The sequence below is a fragment of the Lichenostomus cassidix genome, chromosome 18 (assembly GCF_008360975.1).
Source record: "Lichenostomus cassidix isolate B80296 chromosome 18, HeHo_3.0, whole genome shotgun sequence".
NCBI classification, from domain to species: domain Eukaryota; kingdom Metazoa; phylum Chordata; class Aves; order Passeriformes; family Meliphagidae; genus Lichenostomus; species Lichenostomus cassidix.
Genome location: NC_139498.1, coordinates 2,043,363 through 2,065,467, shown reverse-complemented (window position 1 = coordinate 2,065,467; position 22,105 = coordinate 2,043,363).

The window sequence follows — 22,105 nt, the reverse complement described above, 5'->3', positions numbered from 1 at the left end:
ATTAGGATTTATGAGAGTATATTTATTTATCATTTAATCTATTCTGTGTAATTTATTCTATTTGCTCAGGCCAGTGGTCCCATCCAGTGCTGGAGAGATTCTGCCTCGTGGGTTTTCCAGAGCTCACTGGAGCTGGGTGATTTAAAAATCCTGGGCAATTCCTGCAAAAGTTGGGAATATTTTCTATCCCAATATATATAAGTTGTATATAACTTATAGTTTCATTCCCAATAAAAACAGTCTATTGGCTGATGCCTTTTAATGAGGTCAGTCAGTTACAGCCGGCTTGAAAAATCCAAAAATACTCTGATTTTTGGTCAGAGCAGGGATGCTGAGTGACTCAGAGGTGACACCATGGAGTCACCACTGATCCAGGACCTGAGCAAGACAATGCCTAAACCTCCCAGTTGTTCATTTTTTATACACAATCTTGTTTTCTCCACTCCTTTTTGGCTCCACCTGTGGAAATGAAAACTGATGGATAATTAAATGGGATTTGCCCTTCGCTCTGAGTTGCTCCAAGCTTTGTCAGAGAGCCTGAGGACATGGAGCAGCTCAGCCTGGGTGTCACCTATGCCATGCAGCCTGAAATTTTGGGTTTTTTAGCCTGGATTGGCTTTTTCTGATGCACAGCAGCAGCAAGAAGGGTTCTGCTGCATTTCCCTCTCAGCATCCCAGTCCCTGCTGTGGAGAAAGCAGGAATCTGATGTTCTGCAGCTCCCAGGATGACTCAGGCACCTCCCGGGGTGTTTTTCCTACAAATATCACTCAGACGGAGCAAACAGAACAATTGCTGCTCAGCAGCCTCCCTGGGGCACCGCAGATGGAAGTGTCCCCTGTGTCCCCCGGGCTGGTGGCCAAGGAGTGGCCAGTGTGGCCTGGCAGGGACAGGGACACCACAGGCTGGCACTGCATGGCATCAAACCCTGCAGGAATGTGGGGTGAGAGTGGCAGAGCAGCTCTGGTGCTCCCAACCTGCCGAGGGGACAGTGACAGCCAGGCTGTCCCTGCTGTGTCCCAAACACCCCACAGGAGCAGATCACAGCTCCAGGAGCTCTCTGGGGTGGCTTTGCCATGGCAGAATTCCAGCAGCACAAACCATCATGGATCCAGCTGGGTTGGCAGGATCATCATCCTTTCCAAGTTTCATGCCATGTTAGCTCCATACCCCTTCCCAAAATCCACTTTTAGAAAACACCCACTGCTCCCAAACTTTCCAGCCTTTCTCCAAATGACTTGCTTCTTTTTTTTTCCTTATTTTTTCTTCCTTTTTTTTTTTTTTCTTTCTCCTCAGTAAGAAAGTGAAATCTGTGTGCTTCCTTATTAAGCCACTTTATTCTTGGCAGCCTTTGAAAAAAAAAGCCCTACTTCAGCAACTTAAGCTTTTCTTCCTGCAGGCACAATACTCAGACACGAGGAAAAAAGTAAGTCGAGAAGACAAAATAAACATGTTTTTTTTTTCAAGAAGACTCGAAGCCAAGTGGAACTTTCAATGAATGATTGGAGAGAGTTGCTGCTTTTGATATGCACAAACACATCCCAGCGCTGCAGGCACACACCACATCCCTGAGCTCTGTGGAGCTGCAGAGGGAGAAGGGGGGAAAAGCAGAATAGATATTGGAGTTTGTGCCTCACAATGGCTTTGAAATGCAAGCACAGCGCTGGAAAAGGTTGGGGAAGTTCATGAAGGATGAATTCGTGTTGCTCAGGCTTGAAAGGAGGAAGGGGAAGATCATCCGGTTTTTACTCATCTGTAAAATATTCCATAATATCCAGGGATGTAGAATACAATGTCCTAAAGCTTGTGTTTGCTTTCTGCTCTGCATTTATTTGCTTAAATAGGAGGAGAGAATATAAACTCAATTTATATTTTGGTCTTCTTCACATCGGATTTATTAAAAAGGAGGCAGATTCATTTTTGGGATGAATTTCCATCCTCCCAGGAGGTTGAAGGTGCTGACTGAACACCAAGCAGATCCACAAAATCCTGGACAATAATTGGGGTTTAATCTGTAATTTTTAATTAGTGAATTTAGGATCTTTAGTAGCACATTTCACCTTCCTACCTCCCTCGAATGGACTCATTTTTATCCAGCAAAGAAAATCCAAATTCTTTCTATTCGGGAGAATGAGTGAACAAAAAATGGTGGGAAATCAGCGGGGAAGTGATTCACACAGATAAATACAGAAATACAATAAATACAGAAATAAATACAGAAAAATCTTGCCAAAGAGTTCTGGGCATGGAAGAAATTACTGCTACAAAGTGTCCTGGGGCACCTCGAGCTGAGGACACCCAGAGCTGTCCCATGGCCTAGAGCTGCTGTGCCAATGGGCTCAGGAATTTTCTCATGGAGCTTCTTGCTCCTAATTCCTTCTTTTCCTTGAGGAGAATGAAGCAAAACCTCCCACAGAGGAGGAAAAAAATGGATTTCAGCCCCAGCACAGTGAGGTTTGTGTTTCTGCCACAAGCTCAGGGCTTTGCCCTGCAGGTGACCATGGGGTGAGGGGAATTCTGGACAGAGTTTCAACCTGGTTTTGTTCACAGTGATGACAAAAAGCTGAGGATTCAATGAATTCCAAAGTCGTGGACCCTTCAGAACCAACCAACAGTCCTTTCTCATCACCCCAGTTTGAGTCACAACAGAACCACATTGGGCAAAATCACAAACTTTGATTGCAAATATCACCTCTGATCTCACCTTTTGTGTGTTTAGTGTCCTTGAAATCAATTCCACCATCAAGGGTTGAATGATGGGAGAGCAAAACCCACTTCAAGCCCAGTTTAGCACAGCCCTTGATGAACTTTTTCATTCAGGTGGCCTCAGAAATGGACAGAGAAAAGGCAAAAGAGCCCAGAAAAAGCACCAGAGCTCTGCACCACTTGTGCTCCGCTCCAGCTGAAATTGAATTTGAAATCCAGGTTATGCAACAACATGGCATTGTCTCCTTTTATTAAGGCCACCAGCTCCTGGAGGTCCTGGGCGTGTTATTGTTCCCAATTAACACACTTCTCCTCTTTCTCCTGGAATCCTTCCCGCTGGTTTGCGTTGTAACAATACCTCCAACCCATGGATTGGGATCCCTCCGAGCTGGATTGCAATTTGTGAGGCCACTTCTCCTCCATCACCCGCTATTTGCAGTCCCCATTCTGACATGTTGCATTGATTAAAGGAAATTCCCAGAAACAAACAAACAAACAATTTCTTCGCTTTCTTTTTCTTATTAAGCTGCTTTTGTGCGAGGAATAAATCTTTACATTAGGAAAAAAAAACCCCAAAAAACCCTCAGCGAACGAAGCCAGACAGTAGCTGTGTCTTTTGGCAATGAGGATAATCTAATAAAACATCACCTTTCAGAGACAAAAAAAGTTCCTCTGGACACTCAGTAACGTCACCTCGGCATGAAATATATTCCACTCTCGGTTTGTGTTTTTTGGACCAACGCAGCTTAGGATGGTTGTTATCCCAAGCCCATGCCACCAGAGTTGGAATTAATAATATAAACGGAGAGCCCAAGCCCTGATTGACAGCTCTGATTCTCTTAATACCTCCTCGTTGGGCTTCCACCACGGTCAGAAGTTAAAATTTATTTTGACAAGCTTTCTGCTGGTTCTGGAGGCTGGGAGCTTTCTATTGGGGTATCCAGTGATTAAATATCTGGCATAGATTATCAAGAACTGGAGGGGGAAGGCAAGGAGGGCTCTTGATGACAAACTGGATCCCGCGGCGCGGCGAGCTTGGTTTTAATTAAGTTATTACCTCCCTTAATGGGAAGGGGCTGTTCCTTTGTTCTGGGGCCAGGCAGCAGACAGGGACGGAGCAGGGAATGTCAGCAGCTCAATTAAGGCAGGGATGCCTCGAGGATGTCCCAGGGACACCGAGGTGGCCCTGGATCTGTTCCTCCAGAGCCGCCGGGATTCCCAGGAGAGCAGGGATGGATCACAGCTCAGCACAAACCCCAGCAGGGTCAGCAGGAGCAGTTTGGGATTGAGGGGAGAGCTGCTGGCCTCAATCAGTGGGTTCAGGGTAATTAAAGGCAGAATTGCTGGCAGCCAGCACTGTGATTCCCAGGGAAGGGTTGGGGACACATTCCCAGTGTCCCCAGGGTTGGTTTGCCAAAGTGCCTCGGCTCACTGGATATTTCAAAGGTGATTCATAAAATGAACTTTTCATTATCTTTTTGATCACCTGTACCAAAACCCTTCGATATCAGTAGCAGAGAAGGCAGGAGATGCCTGGTTTGTTTTATTCAAAAAGTCAGGATATCATCACTGACTCCAATTCATGTTTCAGCGACAGCAATTTCAGCTCACAGGAATTTGGTAACATCAGCGTGAAGAGGAAAACCAGGCCTGTTAGCTTTCAGCCTTAATTTTATGGAAATTACTGTTGTTGAGCTATCTGAGGGGTTGAGATGTCAAGGCAGGAGAGAACTGCACACCTTATAGAGGAATGTCTGCAAAACCCCATTTTTCCACCTTTTCCTCCTCTTGCCAACACATAACCTGAGAATTAAATCTTCTCCGTGGAGTCATCCAGCAACACCACTAGGTGTGGGCTAAGATCCTAAACCCCACAGAACACTCTGAAAAACTCCTGTGTGGAGCAATTCTTGTCCAAAAACAAGCCCACATCCCAGCCCACACCCTGCTGGGCAGGGTTTGTGTGAAGTGCAGTCAAGCAAGGATGCTCCATATGGTCACGAGAATCCCCGGGATAGAGGGAGTAACCACCCAAAACCAACCTCAGACTATACACTTTACAAAGAGGCAATCCCCGTGAAGGGTTTAACAGGAGAAAAAAAAATACAGAGGTTTATAAAAAAAAAAAAATTAGAGAAAAAAGGCATTTTCGAAGTGTAAACTTTCCTGGTCAGGGGTCTATGTGGAGCTGTGGGTTGTTCTCGCTGTGTGGGTGTGAAAGGACAACTGTTGCAGTGTGTGAGCCGTGGATATTTATTGTTTTTCATGGTAAAATTCATGGGGATAGCAAAAGGGACGCTGAGGAATTGCACATTTCTTCCTGTGCTGATAAAGGACTGACATCTCACTCCAGATAAGGGCAGAGCTGCAAAGACTCCAAGGGTGTCCAGGGGATATCCCAGAGAAAAGTGGGAAAATTACTAGGAGGCCAATGGGAGGAAAAATGACACATTTTATCTGTTGAGAGGCAATGGGGATAATTACTATGTTAAAATGGTAATTCAAATATATCATTACAGCCATAAGAACAACAATTATTATTATATTCCATTTTAACAGCATTTATCACTGCAAGAGCTGATATAGACAAAAGTGTAAATATTTTTTCTGTGCACAAACTGCTTAGAAAGAAGATATTCTGAAATCAGTACCTGAAGGATGAGACTTTTTTCCCAGTGAAATTGTCAGAATTTTGGGCACCTGAACTATTCAGCCCAAAGTATTTTCACTCTGTAATAAATATTTCCTTTTTTTCAGGAGCCAGGATGACCTGGCTGAACAAATTTGGATGGCACCAACCAGAACAGTAGAAATGGCTCAGAATATTTTACATTTTCATTGCGTTTTTGGTTGGTTCAGCACGAAACCTCAACTTCTCCTGGTGCCTCCTGAGAGTTATTGTTCCAGAAACATCAATCCTCACCTACAGCTCCTTCTGATGAGCTCACTCTGCAGTGAGGTGTGGAATTAATCCTGGGAATCACAAAATACCAGGAGAAGTCTGGGATAGAACATTTATCCAGCAGGAACTTTCCCAGAAGAACCTCCTTGGAGGCTCAGATCCATCACATCAGAGTTTCCCTGCACACCTTCCTCTCCACACTGCTCTGCTTTTTCCTCAGATCCCAGAAATCTCTCCAAGAACATCCACAGGGAGAAACTCCTGAGTTCCATTGCTTACAGGGACAGAACTCCCAGCGCAGGTAACACCAAGTGAAATTATTATTATTATTATTTTTTCCTTTTTCAGAAGACTCTACTCGACATTTCACTCGGAGCTGGTTCACATCCAGCCATCCTTTAGACAATTATGGAGCTTTTTTGTCTAGGAAATGAACACCTAATCCCAGATCCCACCAGACCGTGCACCCTTCGAGGGGGAATATGCTTTTTTTTCCAAGAAAACCCTTTGCCCTTTAGCTTTACGCAAATCCTCCACCCTAAATCTCATAAAACAAAGCAGCTTAGGGATCCTTGCAATAGCAGAGCTGAACTGAACACGCTTAACAAAGTTTCCCTTTGTCAACAGCATCGCGGTGAGTTCCTCCTGCGGGAGGAGTGTCAGGCTTCGGGCTAATCTCGGCAATTCTCTAACCACAGATTTGCAGGTTATTAAGAGCTCGTTTGCTCGTTTTCTCGGTGGGTGGAAAGCCATGGTGGGGGGGAACTCCTGGTTCAGAGAGTCACTCCTGGAGCAGAGCTCAAACACTCCATTCTTCCCCGAAAAGGGATGCAGTGGTGAATAAAATCAGAATAAAATGCCCGGTGGGGTTTATTCACCAGTTCTGCCCGCGGGCAGAGGGTTCTGGGCTGCCCTGAGGGCTTTGCTAAGCCTGGCTTAGTCCCTGCAGGTAACTGCAGATCCCAAAGCTCAGGGATGTCACATCCAGGTGACCCTGGGAGGAATTGCTGAGGGGCTTGGCAAACCTCAGAGCCTTCAGCATCCTCAACAAAGCCTCTCTTTGCTGTCATCTCAGCTGAATCCTGGTCCTCCTCTACCGGGAGACATCACACAGCCTTTAAAATATAATAAATATAAATATAAATAATATAAATATAAATATAAATATAAATATAAATATAAATATAAATATAAAAATAAAAATGTGGTAAAGGCGGGAGACATCACACAGCCTTTAAAATAGAATAAATATAAAAATGCAGTAAAGCTGGTTCCATTGGAGATCTCTGAGGGTTTGGCAATCCTGACTTTTTACAATGAGAAAAATAAATGTACTTTTTGCTGTGGCTACCAAGGACTTCAAGGAGCAATCTCGGAGCAATCTCAGGTGTGACACACAGCAAGCCAGGTCTGAGCATGGCCAGCACTGCCCAGGGCTGGATCATCCCCACTTCCAACCCTAAAAATGCCATGATTCTGTGGCTCTGTGACAGGTGACAAACATGACAAAGAACATGCACATGAAGCCAGGTGGGAGATCAGAAGGACACTGGAGGAGGGAATTCTGCATGGTTTGGTGAAGAGTTATTTTGGGGCATAACCCACCCAGCCCTCAGCAGAGCAGGGTGATGCTCTCAGAAACAACCCACCCGATGTCACTTATTTCCCAAATCCCTTCCACACCCAGCTGCCACCTCCTCCCCTCAACAAACCCCAAACTCCACCGAGGTTTTCCAAGGGTTTTTCGGGATCCCTGCTCAGCCAAACCCCCTTGGCACCTCGACCTGCTCCTGGAGCTTCATCTTGAGCCCATCTGCGTGTGGCATCCGCATGCTGCTGTCTCCAACACCCCGACGGCTCCATTTCAAAGCACATCTCTCCCCCTTTCATCTCCAGCTGAATGAGATGTCTCAATAAGCGCCAGATAAAGACGGAAGTCTTTTGTCTGCGATCGGCCAGGCAGGGCCAGCTGTGAGCAGAGCTGGCTGAGGTTTCACAGGTTTCTCAGGCTCCAAACTGGAGCTACAGCCCTGTCCAGGGCAGGAACAGGGCAGGGGGAAAGGACAGCTTGCACACATGGCTGCCAAAACAGCTGAGCGTCTTCCAGTGTTTATTTTTCCTTCCCCAAGTTATTTTTGACAAAGGAGATGAGATCAAGGAGGAAGCAAGAAAGGAAGAAAAAGAGGGTGGACTCAGCGACAGTTCAATCTCTGATTTTCATCCAGAGGGATTTTGGATGGTAGATCAGTTTGATATGAGGGCAGACGTTGGCAGCTGAGCCTCTGGGCCAGACATGATTCACTGGATGAACTGTGGGATACCCCTGAGAAAGTGCTTTGCTCGGATTTTTAAAGGACTTGCTTTTGTGCTCCTGGCTTGGGTGACCTGGTGAATAAAAGCCAGTTCTGGCACGGAAAATTTAAGGCTGTTTTTGCAGCCAGTTAATAGCGGGCAAGATTTTGTCTGCCTTTAAAAAACTGCCAGGCTGAAAAGGTTGTCAGCCTTAAGAGATTGCCAGTGTTAAAAATTTGTCTGCCTTGAAAATCGTCTGCCTTGAAGTTGACTGCCTGAAAAAATGATCCATCTTAAAAAATTACCATTAGGCTGACAAGGTGTGGTAATTAAGGAAGGATTATGCCAAAATCCAGGAGCTAATTTGGAATAACACCTTTCAGGGCTGTAAAAGCTCTGCCAGGGATGAAACCTCCGGTGAGGTGCTCAGCACTGGTCACACACCAACCAGATTTGCATCAGAAATGCCCCAAAAAATAAAAAATCCAGCTGCTGGGCTTGTTCCTCAGCTGCTCTGCCCTGCAGGTAAAATGGAGTTTTCCAGATTTTCATGGAATTATTGCAAGCACGTTGAGTTTAAGCTGGAGAGGTTGCAGGGAAGAGTTTGGAATCTCTTTTCTATGGCTTTTTGATCTCTTTTTGTGGCTCTTTTCAAGGCCACGATGTTGTCAGGATTCAAAACGATGGAGCTGAGGAGCAGCTGCTGATTTTGGTCCCAAAGTTTGTGCAGAGCTTGGCTCTCCATAAAACAAGGACTGACAACCACCAGCACATCCTCGACCACATTTCCCACGAGGATTTGGGTGTCACCTGCCCAGCCACTGCCACCTCATCAGGCTTCCAGGGGGATGGCAGGGAAACCGAGCTTCCCTGCAGGAGCTCTGAGGGGTTAAACTCTGTGGGAGAAAGGCAAGTCAGATGGGGCAGCCTCGACCCAGCCGCCCATCTGGGAAATGTCGGGTTTTCTCACCATGTTTTTCGGGGTTTGTAATGTGGCTGCTCGCTCGCATGCATGAAAACAGCACGGGAATGCAATATTTCCTCCTCCATGTGTGGTGGAGGCCTCCAGTCCAGCTGTATTTTGCTTGTCATGTTCCTGAATTCTGACACCAGCTCCAACATGCCAGTTACTACCAGAGAAAATGCATTTTCATTCTGTTCCCTGGGTGAAAAGCGCATTAGAGGCAGGGGAGAAAACCCAGCAGATCGCAGAGCTATCAGTGAGGCCTCCTTTATTTATTTAATTTGAAAGAACATCTCGTTTCGTCAGGGGGGTTGAGTGGGTGGGGGTGAAACCGAGTTTGACACCGTCCCAAAAATGAGAATGTGGAAGTCTGGGCTTGATGCCACGGAGGAAGAGAGCAAATGATGACAACATTACTGTCACTATATTACCACAGGCTGTAAATTAAAGCAGTGGTAAGCAGTTTAAGCACTATTCCTGTCTGATTCATTAAAAAAATACAGTAGCTCTGTGGGCACAACAGTCTGGTTCTTGGTGGGGCTGATATATGATTGGAAAGTTGCACTTTGGGCTGCCTGGAGCAGAGCTGAGTGCTCTCAGTGTCCTGAGCAGAGCAGCTGGGTGGCCCTGCAGCCCTGATGTTCTGGCTGTGTCTGAGCAGGATTTCGGTGAAATATGGCAGCCAGATCCTCGGGAGGTGTAAACTGGCAAATCCCTATTAAAGTTAATGATTTACTGATCTGGCCCAGCTGAGGTCTGGCACTCTGTGCGCGAGTGTCAAGAAGAGGAACTATTTATTCCTCGGTGAGCCATTAACTCTGGGTCCTTTCTGTCCATCCCTGCAGCTAAAATCCCTCCTTTTCCAAAGGAAAAGGGGTGATCTCTCCATGACTCACATGTGCACAGCCCAGCAGCACAGGCTGCAATTAGCACTGCCCAACAGAGCCCTGAGTAACTCTGCCTTCCTCTGCCAAGCCAAGCACAGACCTTCTGCATGGGCTCTGACCAAAATATCCAAAATATGGATATGACCAGATATGAAAATATGACCAAAATATCTGAATGCAAATCGATACAGTGAAGAGTCTTTCTTGGGGATAAAACAATGCTCAGCCATCTCAGGCTTGCTGTATTTTAAGTGGAGTTACGAGGAGCTTTGGGAAGCACAGGTTACATCAGGGACGAAAGGAATAATATAAAAATAATAAACTGTCAAATATCAAACTGAAGTTCTCTGAGTATTCCCAGTGAACACGCTCATAAATCAATCCAATGATTAATTAATCAAAATCAAGGTGAGCACATAATCAAGGAGTATCTCTAAATGTCACGTTTTTCAGTGCATTACCTTTGATCAGACCATTTTCACTCCTTGCTGCAGGAAGGTCTAGAAGAAAACCTTCCCTTTCCAGGCTACCATTCCCTACATTGGGGGCTGTTAGTGTCCCCTGGCTGTCCCTGGATCCATCCACCTCTCCAGGGCTGGATTCTCACTCAGCCCCAAGGAAATCCAGCTCTGCTCACCATCACAAGGGCTCCTCCTGTGGGGCAGCTGGGTTATCCCCCCACAGCTGGGGATGGATGCTCTGCTCTCCCTGCACTCAACAGCACACTGTCTGAGGCTTTGACACCAGCTTTTCCTTCTCTTTTCCTACATCCAAACCTCCCCTGTGCCTGGGTGACTGCAGCCCAGGCAGGAATGGAGCTGCTGAAAGGCAAAGAGTAACAGAGCTGAGAGCTGCTGGCTCAGCCCTGCTGCTGCTGCTCCTGGAATTTACGGTGCTGCTTCGTTTCTAGCACGTGTGGAGCTCAGATAAAGAGCTGGAAAGGAGAGCAAACCATGGAGGACATTGTTATTTTTCTCGTTGGCTGCTAAGAAATGCTCTCTGTTTGGTGGCCACTTAATGTTCCTCGTTCTGCTCAGAGGAGAAATCTCAGGTTGGGAAGTTCTTGCCAAGGGAGCAGCAGCGACTTCATGGAACAAAAATGGACAAAACCCCAGGGGAAAAATCCCTCCTGTCTTTAATGTGACCGACATGGCTCGGCTCCTGAGCCTCGCTGAGCTGATGAAAGAGCAGGTTTGTACCCGAGGAGATAATGAGCCCACAATTTGTCTCGCTGCCTCGTCCTGCGGCCGAGATGGGCAATTAAAATTCACACACACACAATTCATCCCCTGCCAGCATCACCCCAATCGCTGCCCCGAGCATCACCGCGGCTCAGACAGAACAAATCCGGGCTGAAACACCAACCTCTCGCTAATCCCACCGAGGATTTGTACAATCAGGCCCTTCCAAGAAACAGGACCACGTTTTCCTGAAGTGTCTCACTGTGATTGCCGAGATTTTCCAAATGTTCTGGCTGGAAGATCTCTCCTGGTGACTTCCAGTTCTGGGTGAGTCACCCTGAACAATCACGTAGGAACAATGGGGTTGGAACAGAGCTCCGTGGGACAACAACTCAGGGGTTTTTAATTTTAATCTGAGAAGATTTCTTTATGGAGAGAAGGCTTTCCTGCTGGTTCCTGTGACAGAGAAGAAAATCAAAGTCTTTGCTCTTCCCTTATCAGTCCTATTGGCACAAGAATGTCTGGTGACCTGAGCCAATGTTGTTACTTAGAACTTTTCTTTTACCAATTACAACTTTTCTCCAAAGAAACATCATTTTAGGTCAGCCTTGGAGTCAATCAGAAAGATAAAAAATAATCAAAAGCCAATTTTTTTTTTTTGTCTCAATGCTTAAAAATGAAGTGAGCTTGAAAATATTAGGGGAAACAGAGAATATTTTCCCCCCTGGATATTGGAGCTCCTCCTGTTTCAGTTTGGTGCATTTATTGCCTTGGTGCTCAGGAGCAGAACAGATTGAGTTGTAAAACAACTTGGAGACAAACTGGGAAATCTCCTCTTGCTTCACATCAATTCCAACATCTCCAAATGTCAGGGAAGTTTCAACTACCCCAAAAACAAAAGGGAAATGGGAATTATGAAAAAGATTATTCTGTAGTTCTGGAGAGCTGCTGACTCTTTGCTAGGCTGGGGATTAATTTTGTCCAGAGAAAACAAAGGCACTGTCAGCAGATCTGATCTTTTCTCCCTCTCAGTGTGTGAGGACAATGATCCACATCCATGCACACCACAAACCCAACCTGGTGGCACCAGACTGAGCAGCAACTTGCAGCAGAACATTCTGGCGAGGCTAAAATTAGAAAACAATTATTCAAACCTCGCTCAAGTTCCAGGTTTTAAACCCGATTCTCCCCAGAACTGCTCCATTACGAGCGCCCGGCCAGGATTAATAAATCAGCTTTTTTTTCCCTGGGATTTGACTCCATCCAAAGCCATTTGCCGAGCTCCTGTGGAATGCTGAACACGACATTGCTCTTATCTGGCTGCCCAGCGTGGGGCTGCTCCGTGCAGCGCTCAGATCCATTTATTAACAGCCTGCCGAGGGTCGCAGGGGCTGCAAACCCAGGTCAGCCCTAATAACGTCTGTATGGAGATGGATGAGCTGCTCGGGGCTGCCCCACCTGCTGAAGGCTCCAACGAGCCAGCTGAGAGTTCCTGTCAGAGCAAACATGCCCTGCTCAGCTCCAGCCCGTGCTGAGCGCGTGGAGTCGGCGCTTGATGGCGATGAAAGAAATAAAAACAGGCCCAGGGAGGACATTGAAATAATAATAATAATAATAATAAAACCTGCCTGGCTATGGCGAAAGATATAACAGCCCCAGGTGATTTATGGCCGGCTTGAAGCAGATTGGGGCTGAGTGATTGGGTTTGGGTGCTGAGAGTGAAACAGCCCCAGGTGCAGACAGGCTGCTGGAAAGCCTTCCACACCCTCTGCCTCCTCCTCCTCCTCCTCCCGGCGTGGACAGCACATCCACTGCCTCCTGAGGGATGGATACAGGGCTCAGGAAAGGATTCTGCTGCTCTTCCCGGGGCGAGGAGCTTAAATTCATGGAATTGTGGGATGGTTTGGGCTGGAAGGGACCTTGAGGATAATCCCATTCCAACAGCCCTGCCGTGTTCTCAGTACAGAACACAGGGGATGTACAGAATTCCCTGTAGAATACAGGCACTCAGTCCAGCTGTTCCAGAGCAGTTGTCTGTCCTTAACAGGGTGAGTTTAGGGCAGGAAGTTCAGGATCCATCCCTGTTCTCCATGATGGGGACATGGCTGCAGCCAGAGCTGGGTCACCTCCAGCCATGCCAACACCTTTCCCTGTCCCACAGGGATCTCAGGTCACAGCGACAACCTCCCGACGGCGAAATACAGCTTGTTCTAAAAGCAGAAAATCCGTGCCAGAGAAGAGCCTTGTCTGCAGAGCTGTTTTGGGCAGCATGGTGTCCAGCAGTGCGGGTGTCCCCATCCCCTCTCCCCTTCCCTAAGGACACCATTCCCGGCTGCCCGGAGCCTCATTCCCTCCCTCCTTCCCTCGAATCGATGAAAATCGCTCGAAATTGAGCGAAAACTTTTATTTATGCCGAGAAAAGTGAGCGGCGGGGACGGCATGACACTGCCACCTGCCGGACACGGCTGGGAACGCAGCGGGGACGGGAAAACGGGATGGGATAATGGGATGGGATGGGATGGGATGGGATGGATGGGATGGGATGGGATGGATGGGATGGATGGGATGGGATGGATGGGATGGGATGGGATGGATGGGATGGGATGGGATGGGCTGGGATGGATGGATGGATGGATGGGATGGGATGGGATGGGATGGGATGGGATGGGATGGGACAATGGGATGGGACAATGGGATGGGATGGGATGGGATGGGATGGGATGGGATAATGGGATGGGATAATGGGATGGGATGGGATGGGATGGGATGGGATGGGATGGGATGGGATGGGATGGGATGGGATGGGATGGGACAGGACAGGACAGGGGCTGGAGGGGCATTTAGAGCCGCCCTGGCCGAGGTAAAGCAGCCCCTGGTTGCAGCAGAGCAGGCTTTGTCCCTCACCATGTGCCAAATTGCTGTGGATGGATGTGACTAGAACACAGAATTTATCCTAATTCTGCAGCTCTGGAATAAAATCCTGCGGTTGGAAGTGAGCTAAAATGACCATCTGGTGCAACTGCAGGACCTTGGAGTGTAGCAAGGCAGGCCAGAGTTAACCCCCAGGGCAATGCCAATAAAACAGAGACATGATCTGGATGTCTGTGTCTTGTTCATCCATCTGTGGCTCATCCATCTGAACCCAGAGGTGGAAAACTGGCAAAAATCAGTCAGGAAAAGAGAAAGAAATGGTTCAAACAGCCCAGCTAGGAGAGGCTCTGACTGCAGACAGGTTTTTGGGTGTAGCATTTTTGCCTTTACCCAGGGTGAACAGTGCAGCCTCTCCCCTCTTCTGATCTGCTGGGGACCTCTGGGTTGTCCTTTCCTGCCATCAGTGACATCCCTGCTCTGAGGACAGGGACAGCACGAGGGCACCTTTAAAGATCAGTAAAATTCAGTCAGTTTTAACCTTCTAACTAAGCCTAGATTAAAGCAGAGGAATGAATCCTCTATCAGCTGCTCTCCCCTCACAGTGCAGTCATCCCTAATCATCCCCAATTTGAAAAGAAAATCCAGTCATGGTGTTTTGCCTCAGTGATGGAGCAGCTTTCCATTTCAGGCTCATGAAAACCACACAAAAAGAGCTGAATTCAGAAACCAAGCAGCATGAAGTCACCTTCAGAAGCCTGCAGCAGCTACATTTTATTTATCCCACTGGAGTGGCAACAAACACAAACTCCCCCTGTGCCCAAGGTGGGCAGCCTGCGGGTCAGGCTCAGCACAAAAGCCTAATTTTAGGCAAAGATCTGTGAGTTTGGTGCCTTGGCTTTGCTGTTGTAAACCATCTGCTCAGCTTCACTCCCAAACACCAGGGCCGGGAATCAATCACGGCCTTGCATTCGGTTGATCCTTGTTTTGCTCGACATCTCAGCTTTTAATACTTCACCGCCCCGGGCTCAGAAGTCGCTGCCAAGAACTGCATCACATCGATAGGAACAAAACCCTGGCAAATTGGAGCTGGCCCTCGAAATCCATTAGTGCCCTCGGAAATCGGGGGGCTGGGAGCGTGGCGCGGGAGAAGGTAGGGCTTTGGTTTACATCTGTTGACATGAGGATCTCAGTTGCACCCGTGGCGAGCGGAGCCGATGAGTGAGCGGGTGCTCCGGGGGGGAATGGAAAAATCGGGAATGGACCCCGCGTGGGAGCGCCGCGCCGAGGTGCTGACAGCTTAATGAATAACTTGACTGTTATGACAGTAGGACACCTTGCAGCTCCGAGAGCAAATATTTGAAATCGTATGCAATGCAGGAAATGTATAAATGTACGCGGGGAGCGCGCGGCTCGGCCCTAGCGCCAACAGATGGGCCGTGTTTTCACTCCGGGGTTTTCTTCTGCGAGTCGCTGGGGGTGAGAGCGAATCCACGGCTCGGAACTGATGACATAAAATGGAGCAGTGTATTAAAATCCCCTTTTTATGGTGGCCATATGGCTCAGGGGGTTTGGTAACAGCTAATTAAGATATTTGCCTCTAGGCTCCCCCCCTTATAAACCTCCCTCTCGTCCTAGTGCTGCTCCAAAAGCTCTTGCCAGGCTGTGAGGGAAGGGTGGGGGTTAAAGGATGGTTCTTTGTGGATTTAGCCACGTGGAAAAGAAATTGAAATATATATTCTGCTCTTCTGTATTGTCATTTGCATCTCTTGAACTTCGGTGGGTTATGGGGACAAAACCCATTTTTTGTCCAAGGGTTTTGCCTGAAGTAAATTTTAGGGGTGCATGTTAGAGTGGGGGCTTGGTGAGGATCTGGAAATGCTAGTTTGTGCCATTTTGGGGCCCTGAAGTCTCCCTGTTCCAGATGTACTGATCCAGAACTCCTCATTCCCCACCATTCCCTGGCACAGGTAAAACCAGCAGCCCTTTCCTAGAGATGTGCAGCTGATCCCATCCAGAGTTACATTTATTCTCTCTTGAGAATGGCTGGGAATTCTGGAAATCCATGGGGTTTCTGATTTTCCTGAATTATCAGTGGGGGATTATTAACTTTTGCAGACAGCTCAGATTTTGAACACTCTTTTCTCCTTAAAAGTAATTTCTTGCTATGTAAGGAACCTGTTGTGATGTTTTCATTAAAGATTCAATCCCCTCTCCAGCATCCTGTCCTAGAAAATTCTGTTTATTTTCATTTTAGCCATTTGTACTGCGCATAAGGAACATGATATTTTCTCTGTTTCCAGTAAACAGGTCCTCAGGAGAGCTTTGTTAATGTTATCTATTAAAAAAAACCAACCCCAACCAACCAAACCACGGCGTTTGGGAGCTGCAGGCTGCTGATTATTTGAAGCAGCTGAAAGAAAAGTCTGATTGACAGGATGAAAGTAAAATGATGGAACTCCTATGAAAGTTACAGAATTAATGGGAGGAAAGAGCAGTTGGTGCTCGAAAACAAATGCTGAAGGAATTTAATGCTGACACAACAGCAGGGACTGATTTTCGGGAAAGGATTTTCATTATTAAGTGAAATTCAGAAAAATATTAATAATAAAGAGAAATAAATTAATAATAAAGGGAATTGGTGCATGAGCTTTGATTAAAGCAGATCTCTCCCCGTTTCAGCTTCCATTTTCTGCTTGCTGCCCACATCTCCCAGCTCATCCTGTGGGACTCACTGGAAAATCCAGGATTTATCCAAACCCATTCCTTGGGGAAACACCAGTCCAGCCCAAGCATTTCAGGGGAGCCTGGTGAGGAAATTGTCTGCTGCAGCTGTCAGGACCAATCACTCAATGCAAAGCAGGCCCCAGCAGCCCTGGTAGCCCCGGGGCAAGCAAAATATCAATTGGGCTACAAATCAAGGGCGCAGCATCCTCCTGCCCCATGAATCAGGGAAATGAACGAGCAATTCCAGGGCTAAGTCAACACGGGCTGGATAAACAGCGCTTGGGGAAGTGCACGGAGGGATTTGCTGCACAAACGGCAGCTGGAAAGGAGTAAAAGAGAATATTGGATATTTTGGATAAGCTGATTGGGGTCACAGATTGGGAACACAGAGCTGGAGGGAAAAAAAACCCCAAAAAACTCCTCAAAAAACTCAACTCCCAAACTAATTCCAAACAAAAGCAAACCAGGAGCTTTCATTTCACACATTCTGTGTGAAGCTCAGCCTGGAGAGCAGTTTGGGCTCATCAGGTGAGGATTTAAACCATCAAAACATCCCCATCTTCCCAACCAAAAATGGAAAAAGGGATGGAGATAAATGGGGTTTAGGTTTGGACCTGCTCGAGATGGAGAACAGAGCTTTGGTCTGGAAACATAATAAATGGATGTTTCTGGAAGAAAAGGGAAATGTTGTGGCATTGAAATAATAAAGATAATGACTGAGATCACCTTGGAAAGGACTCAATCTTTAATAGCACAGGGAAGCTTCAGAGGTGACATTTTGTTGTCAGGGTGCCTAAAAGTGGGTGACCTGTGCCAGGGCCTCACAGGGAAAAACAGAAAAAGTTTTTAACACCTACTTTAGAAAAAATTTAAAAAATCATGCTTTTCAATAGATTTTTTAAAAATCAAGTTATTCTTTATTTTTCTTGATTTGTTTATTCCTTCATTGCTCTGGCCTGTGCAGGGAGACAGTCAAATTTACCCAAATTTCTAAGTGTAGGAAATGCACTTCCAAAACCAAGGATTTTGGGTGGAAAAGAGCATTCTGGTGATGTTTCCCATGAGCTGAGCCTGCACCCACTGCTGCTGTGAACCAGGGGGAACCTTGGACATGGAAAAAGAAGGAAGACAATCCATGTGCTTGGAACAAACCCTTGGTGGAGATCCACTGGCAGCTCTTGGAACCCAAAAGCAAATCCAAAGCCAAATCCAAAGCCAAAGCCAAAGCCAAAGCCAAAGCCAAAGCCAAAGCCAAAGCCAAAGCCAAAGCCAAAGCCAAAGCCAAAGCCAAAGCCAAACTCAAACCAAAATCTGAATGCAAAACCAAACCCAAATCCAAATGCAAACCCAAAGCCAAACGCAAACCCAAATCCGAATGCAAACCCAAACTCAAACCCAAATCCAAACCCAAACCCAGCATGAGTTATCAAGATGGAAGAAGACATCAAGCAAAGCTGAGCTGTGTCAGAGGGCAGAGGAACCACAAGGTTATTCTAAGGGAAAGCAGGAATCTCCTTCCCTCCAGCTGGATCCCATTGCCCTTCCCTCTCGGGATCAAACCCTTATCTCTGCCAGTGTCTCTCCATGCCCACCCCGTGGCCAGGCGAGGTGCAGAGCCCCCTCAGTCTGGGCAGGTATCAGTTTGGGGCTTGTCTTATCCACCAGAAGGCCCCAAGCAGTGCGGCTATCGCGAGGGGAGCGCGGCTATCGCGAGGGGAGCGCGGCTGTCCCCGCGGAGCGCTGATAACCATGAATCGCCCTTTCAGCCCCGCTCCCCAGCCTTTATCTGCAGCTCGAGGAAGGAAAAGCAGAGCCAGGCTAAAAGCCTTTCTTTCCCCCCGTGCTCTGATATTCTGGAAGGCACATTGGGAGATTAATATTGCAGAGGGTGCCTCCTCCTCCTTCCCCTATCCCCAAAAATCCCCGTTGCGGCCGGGAGGGCTGATAAACTTCAAAATCGAAACAGATGTGGCAGGAAGAATGATTTATGGACTCCCCCACGCACTCCTGTTTGTACAGAATGGCAGGGTTTGGGGCTTTTTTTTGGGTTTATTGTCCACTTAGTACTATCCAACCTATTTCTACTTCCAAATATGAACAGGAAGAGAGGTGGGAATGACACCCAGACCTAAAAATGTGAGCATGAGGAGAGTGAAGCACTGTTGAAATGGGATGGGAAGTGCCAAAAATCCAAATTAATCTGCAGATCACAGATGTTAAAAAAAAAAAAAAAAAGGAAAGAAGTTATGTGGAAAGGAAGGAAGAACAAGGGAAAAAAATCAGGAAGCTGGTGGGAAGTCAATAAAATTAAAAAGTTGCAGCAAGAAAACTTGGAATTGGTCAATAAGCAGCAAGGGAATGGAACTGGGACAAGCTGGAATGAGGGGGAAATGTAGTGAAAAAGATAAGCTGGAGATGTGAAGGGAAGAAAAGCTCAAATATTTATATCTGAAGAATCATGAAAGCATCTGAGATGCATTCCAGAATCTTCCAGCTATTCCCAGTCCCAGGTGAAGTCACATAAAGTTTGTGTTTGGAGCTCAGACTGAGCAGGGAAATGTGGTTTGGGGGCATAAATTTGTCTTTATGAGCAATCTTGGGCTACTTGTAATTTTGAAAACTTCACTTTAGATGCCTTCAATGGCAGCTGATAACATTGATTACTGATATTTGATCATTAAGATTTGCACTGAATTATTATGTCTGTGAAGAGGATGTGGGAATTGCCTTATTGTGTTGGCAAGGCCTTGTGGTGACAGAAATCATTTGAAATTTTAAAAAAAAAAATTAATATTAAGCATCCCCAAAGACACATACAGGCATCTCTATCAGTGCCCAGGTAAATCATTAATAAATCATGTGTATGAAAAGAGATTTTTCTGGAGAAGAGGCAGCAGAGGAGGGGCTTGAACTTGGGGAAGCGCTTGGCCTGAGCCGTGCTGGTGCAGCCCTTGCATTTCTGCCTTTCTAGCATTTCATGCCTGTTTTCACTCAAGTGTTTATTTCTATAAACAGACCTAACCTTAGAAAACAATATAATGACATCCTTCCTGGGGGAGGAGGGGGCAGGGGGGTTTCCTCCAATTCCTTCCGCTGGGTTTTGATTTCCAATAATCCGAGGGGCAAACGGCCGCTTTTGAACTCTGCCCTCTGCCCTTTTTATTTGGCAACCTGGGCAAAGATCAAGCCCAGAGTCAAAAGTGTCAGCAAAAATGGCTGGGGTATGAGTGTGGCTTCCCTTTAGGAAAGGCCTCGTGATTATGTTTACAGAATTCATTACAAACTCCCAGCCCCAGATTAAAAGCAAATGTCTAAGTGTCCTGTGGGGAATTGGAGCTTTGGGGATGAAGCTTCCAGGGGGATCTGCAGGAGGTTGGGGGAACCCCCGGGAAAATGGGGTGCTGGAGGTGAAGGGTGGGCATGGGGTCATTGAGAGCCCTGGAGGTGAATGTGGGGTGAAAAAACTCAAAAATAAAAGGGTTTCACCATTTAAAACCAAGCTTGAGCGATGCAGGATGGAACAGCTCAAAGTGGAGACACAGTTCTGGTGATATCTGATCATGGAGGAATCTCTGGGATGGAGCTGGGACAGTGCAAAGCAGAGAGATTTCACCAGAACTTCTTGAAAACAGCACTTTGTCAAAATCTGTGCCTCTAAAACAGATTTCACTTCAGCATGCTGGGAACAGCATTCTATCAAAATCTGTGCCTCTAAAGACAGAGAGAATTCACCAAACCATGCTAAAACCAGCATTTTTATCAAATTCTGTGCCTCTAAAGACAGAGAGATTTTACCAGATCATGCTGAAAAGCTTGAAAACAAAAAAGGATTTGGGATGGGGATGGGAGGAAGTGGGGAAAAGCAAATTGTTTGGAGTTGGTTCCTGAAATGGCTGGAGATATCTTGGTGGCTTTTTTTGGTTGTCACTATTTTGGGGCTGTCAGGGCTGGTCAGAGACGCTCCTGACAGGACTTGGGGAATCAGAAATATTTTTAAGGTTTTTCTGGGGTTTCCAGGATGTCAGTGGTGAAGGCAGGGTTATCCCCAAGTGCTTGGAACCCTCTGGAACAAAACTGCCTTGGATACTCCTGACAAGCCTGGGAAGCTCCTGAAGAACCTCTTGGAATTTCCTTGATTGCTGAGATCAGAGATGGTTTAGCTTGGAAAGGACCTTAAAATCCACCTCATGGAACACCTTCTGCTGTCCCAGGTTTCTCCAAGCCACATTCACCCTGGCCTTGGGCACTTCCAGGGGTCCAGGGGCAGCCACAATGTCTAAGAAAAAAAAAGTCTAAATGAAAAATAAAGCTACTTTCCAATGTGTTTAAATTCTTCTGTCCAACCCACAGGCACTACTGACAAACACAGAACTGAAGCATCACCTTGATCTGCATTTTCCTCCAATCTACACTAAAATCCTCTCCCCAATTCACCCATTTTTGGACTCAATCCATCAACTACAGCATTGCCCTCCTGGCCTTAAACATATTTGATTCCATTTCAGCAAAATGGGCAACAGTAGAGCCCTGGGAGACTCCTAAACGGGTCACTCATGTGGGATGTTTTTGCTCACACCACGTCCCTCCAGCTCTCCCCAGAGCTGCTGGGAAATGCCCAACTGAAGTTTTCCAAGGATATCTTCAGATTTCCCCGCAGCCAGGCTGTCAAACTCTGTGTATTTTTCCAATGTCAAGCAGGTTTTAAGATGGAGGGAGGAGATAACGTGATGATAAAATGGCTCGAGCCATTTAAAAGGTAGCTTTTAAAATATTATAGGCAGCACGGGAGGATTGACTTTTCCCCCAGATTTTCAGCACAACACGTGTTCAGCGTGGGCCAGGAGCAGATTTTCACAAAGAAAAATAGATGTATGAATGTCCCTGCTGCACATACCCCACCATGTGGTGCTGAATTTTTGTTGTTGTTGTGGTTTTTTTCCCCCCCCTCTCTCCAAGGCATATTTTCAACTTTCTTTTCTATCAGCTTGTAAAACATGATTTTTATTCTTCCTTTAATGGCCTGGGCTAATTACTCCCAGTGACCTTTGACCTCCAAGTGCCTTCATTTATGGTAGCACATTCCTTTCAACAGAAACATATTGGCTTTGGTTTTACAGGGTGCTGATGTCTGGCCTGGCAGCCCCAAGCTCCAAACCCAACAGCATCCACGGAACAGTCTGGGGGCCAAAAGCATCATTCAGCTTTCTCCCAAACAGGGAAAGTTTCACCTGAGCAGAAACACCCAGATTCGTTTCGATGTTGAGATTCTGAGGCTAATTTGTCGAGGAAAATGGCTGAATTTGGGAAGTTGGGAAGGCATGGGAACACCTTGGTGAAATCAGGGAATGGAGCAAAGAATAACTTTAGTGGTGGAAAAGTGCTGGGAGTGTCCAAGGCCAGGTTGGATGGGGCTTGGAGTGACCTTGAAGGTTTTCTGCCTACAGCAGGGATGGTAAAAAATGAAATATAAGGTCCCTTCCAACCCAAACCATTCCATGTTCACTGGTTTGATGCACCAAACCTCTGAGGACACAGCACATTCTAATATCATTTAGTGACATTTCCCATCGGTATTCCCAC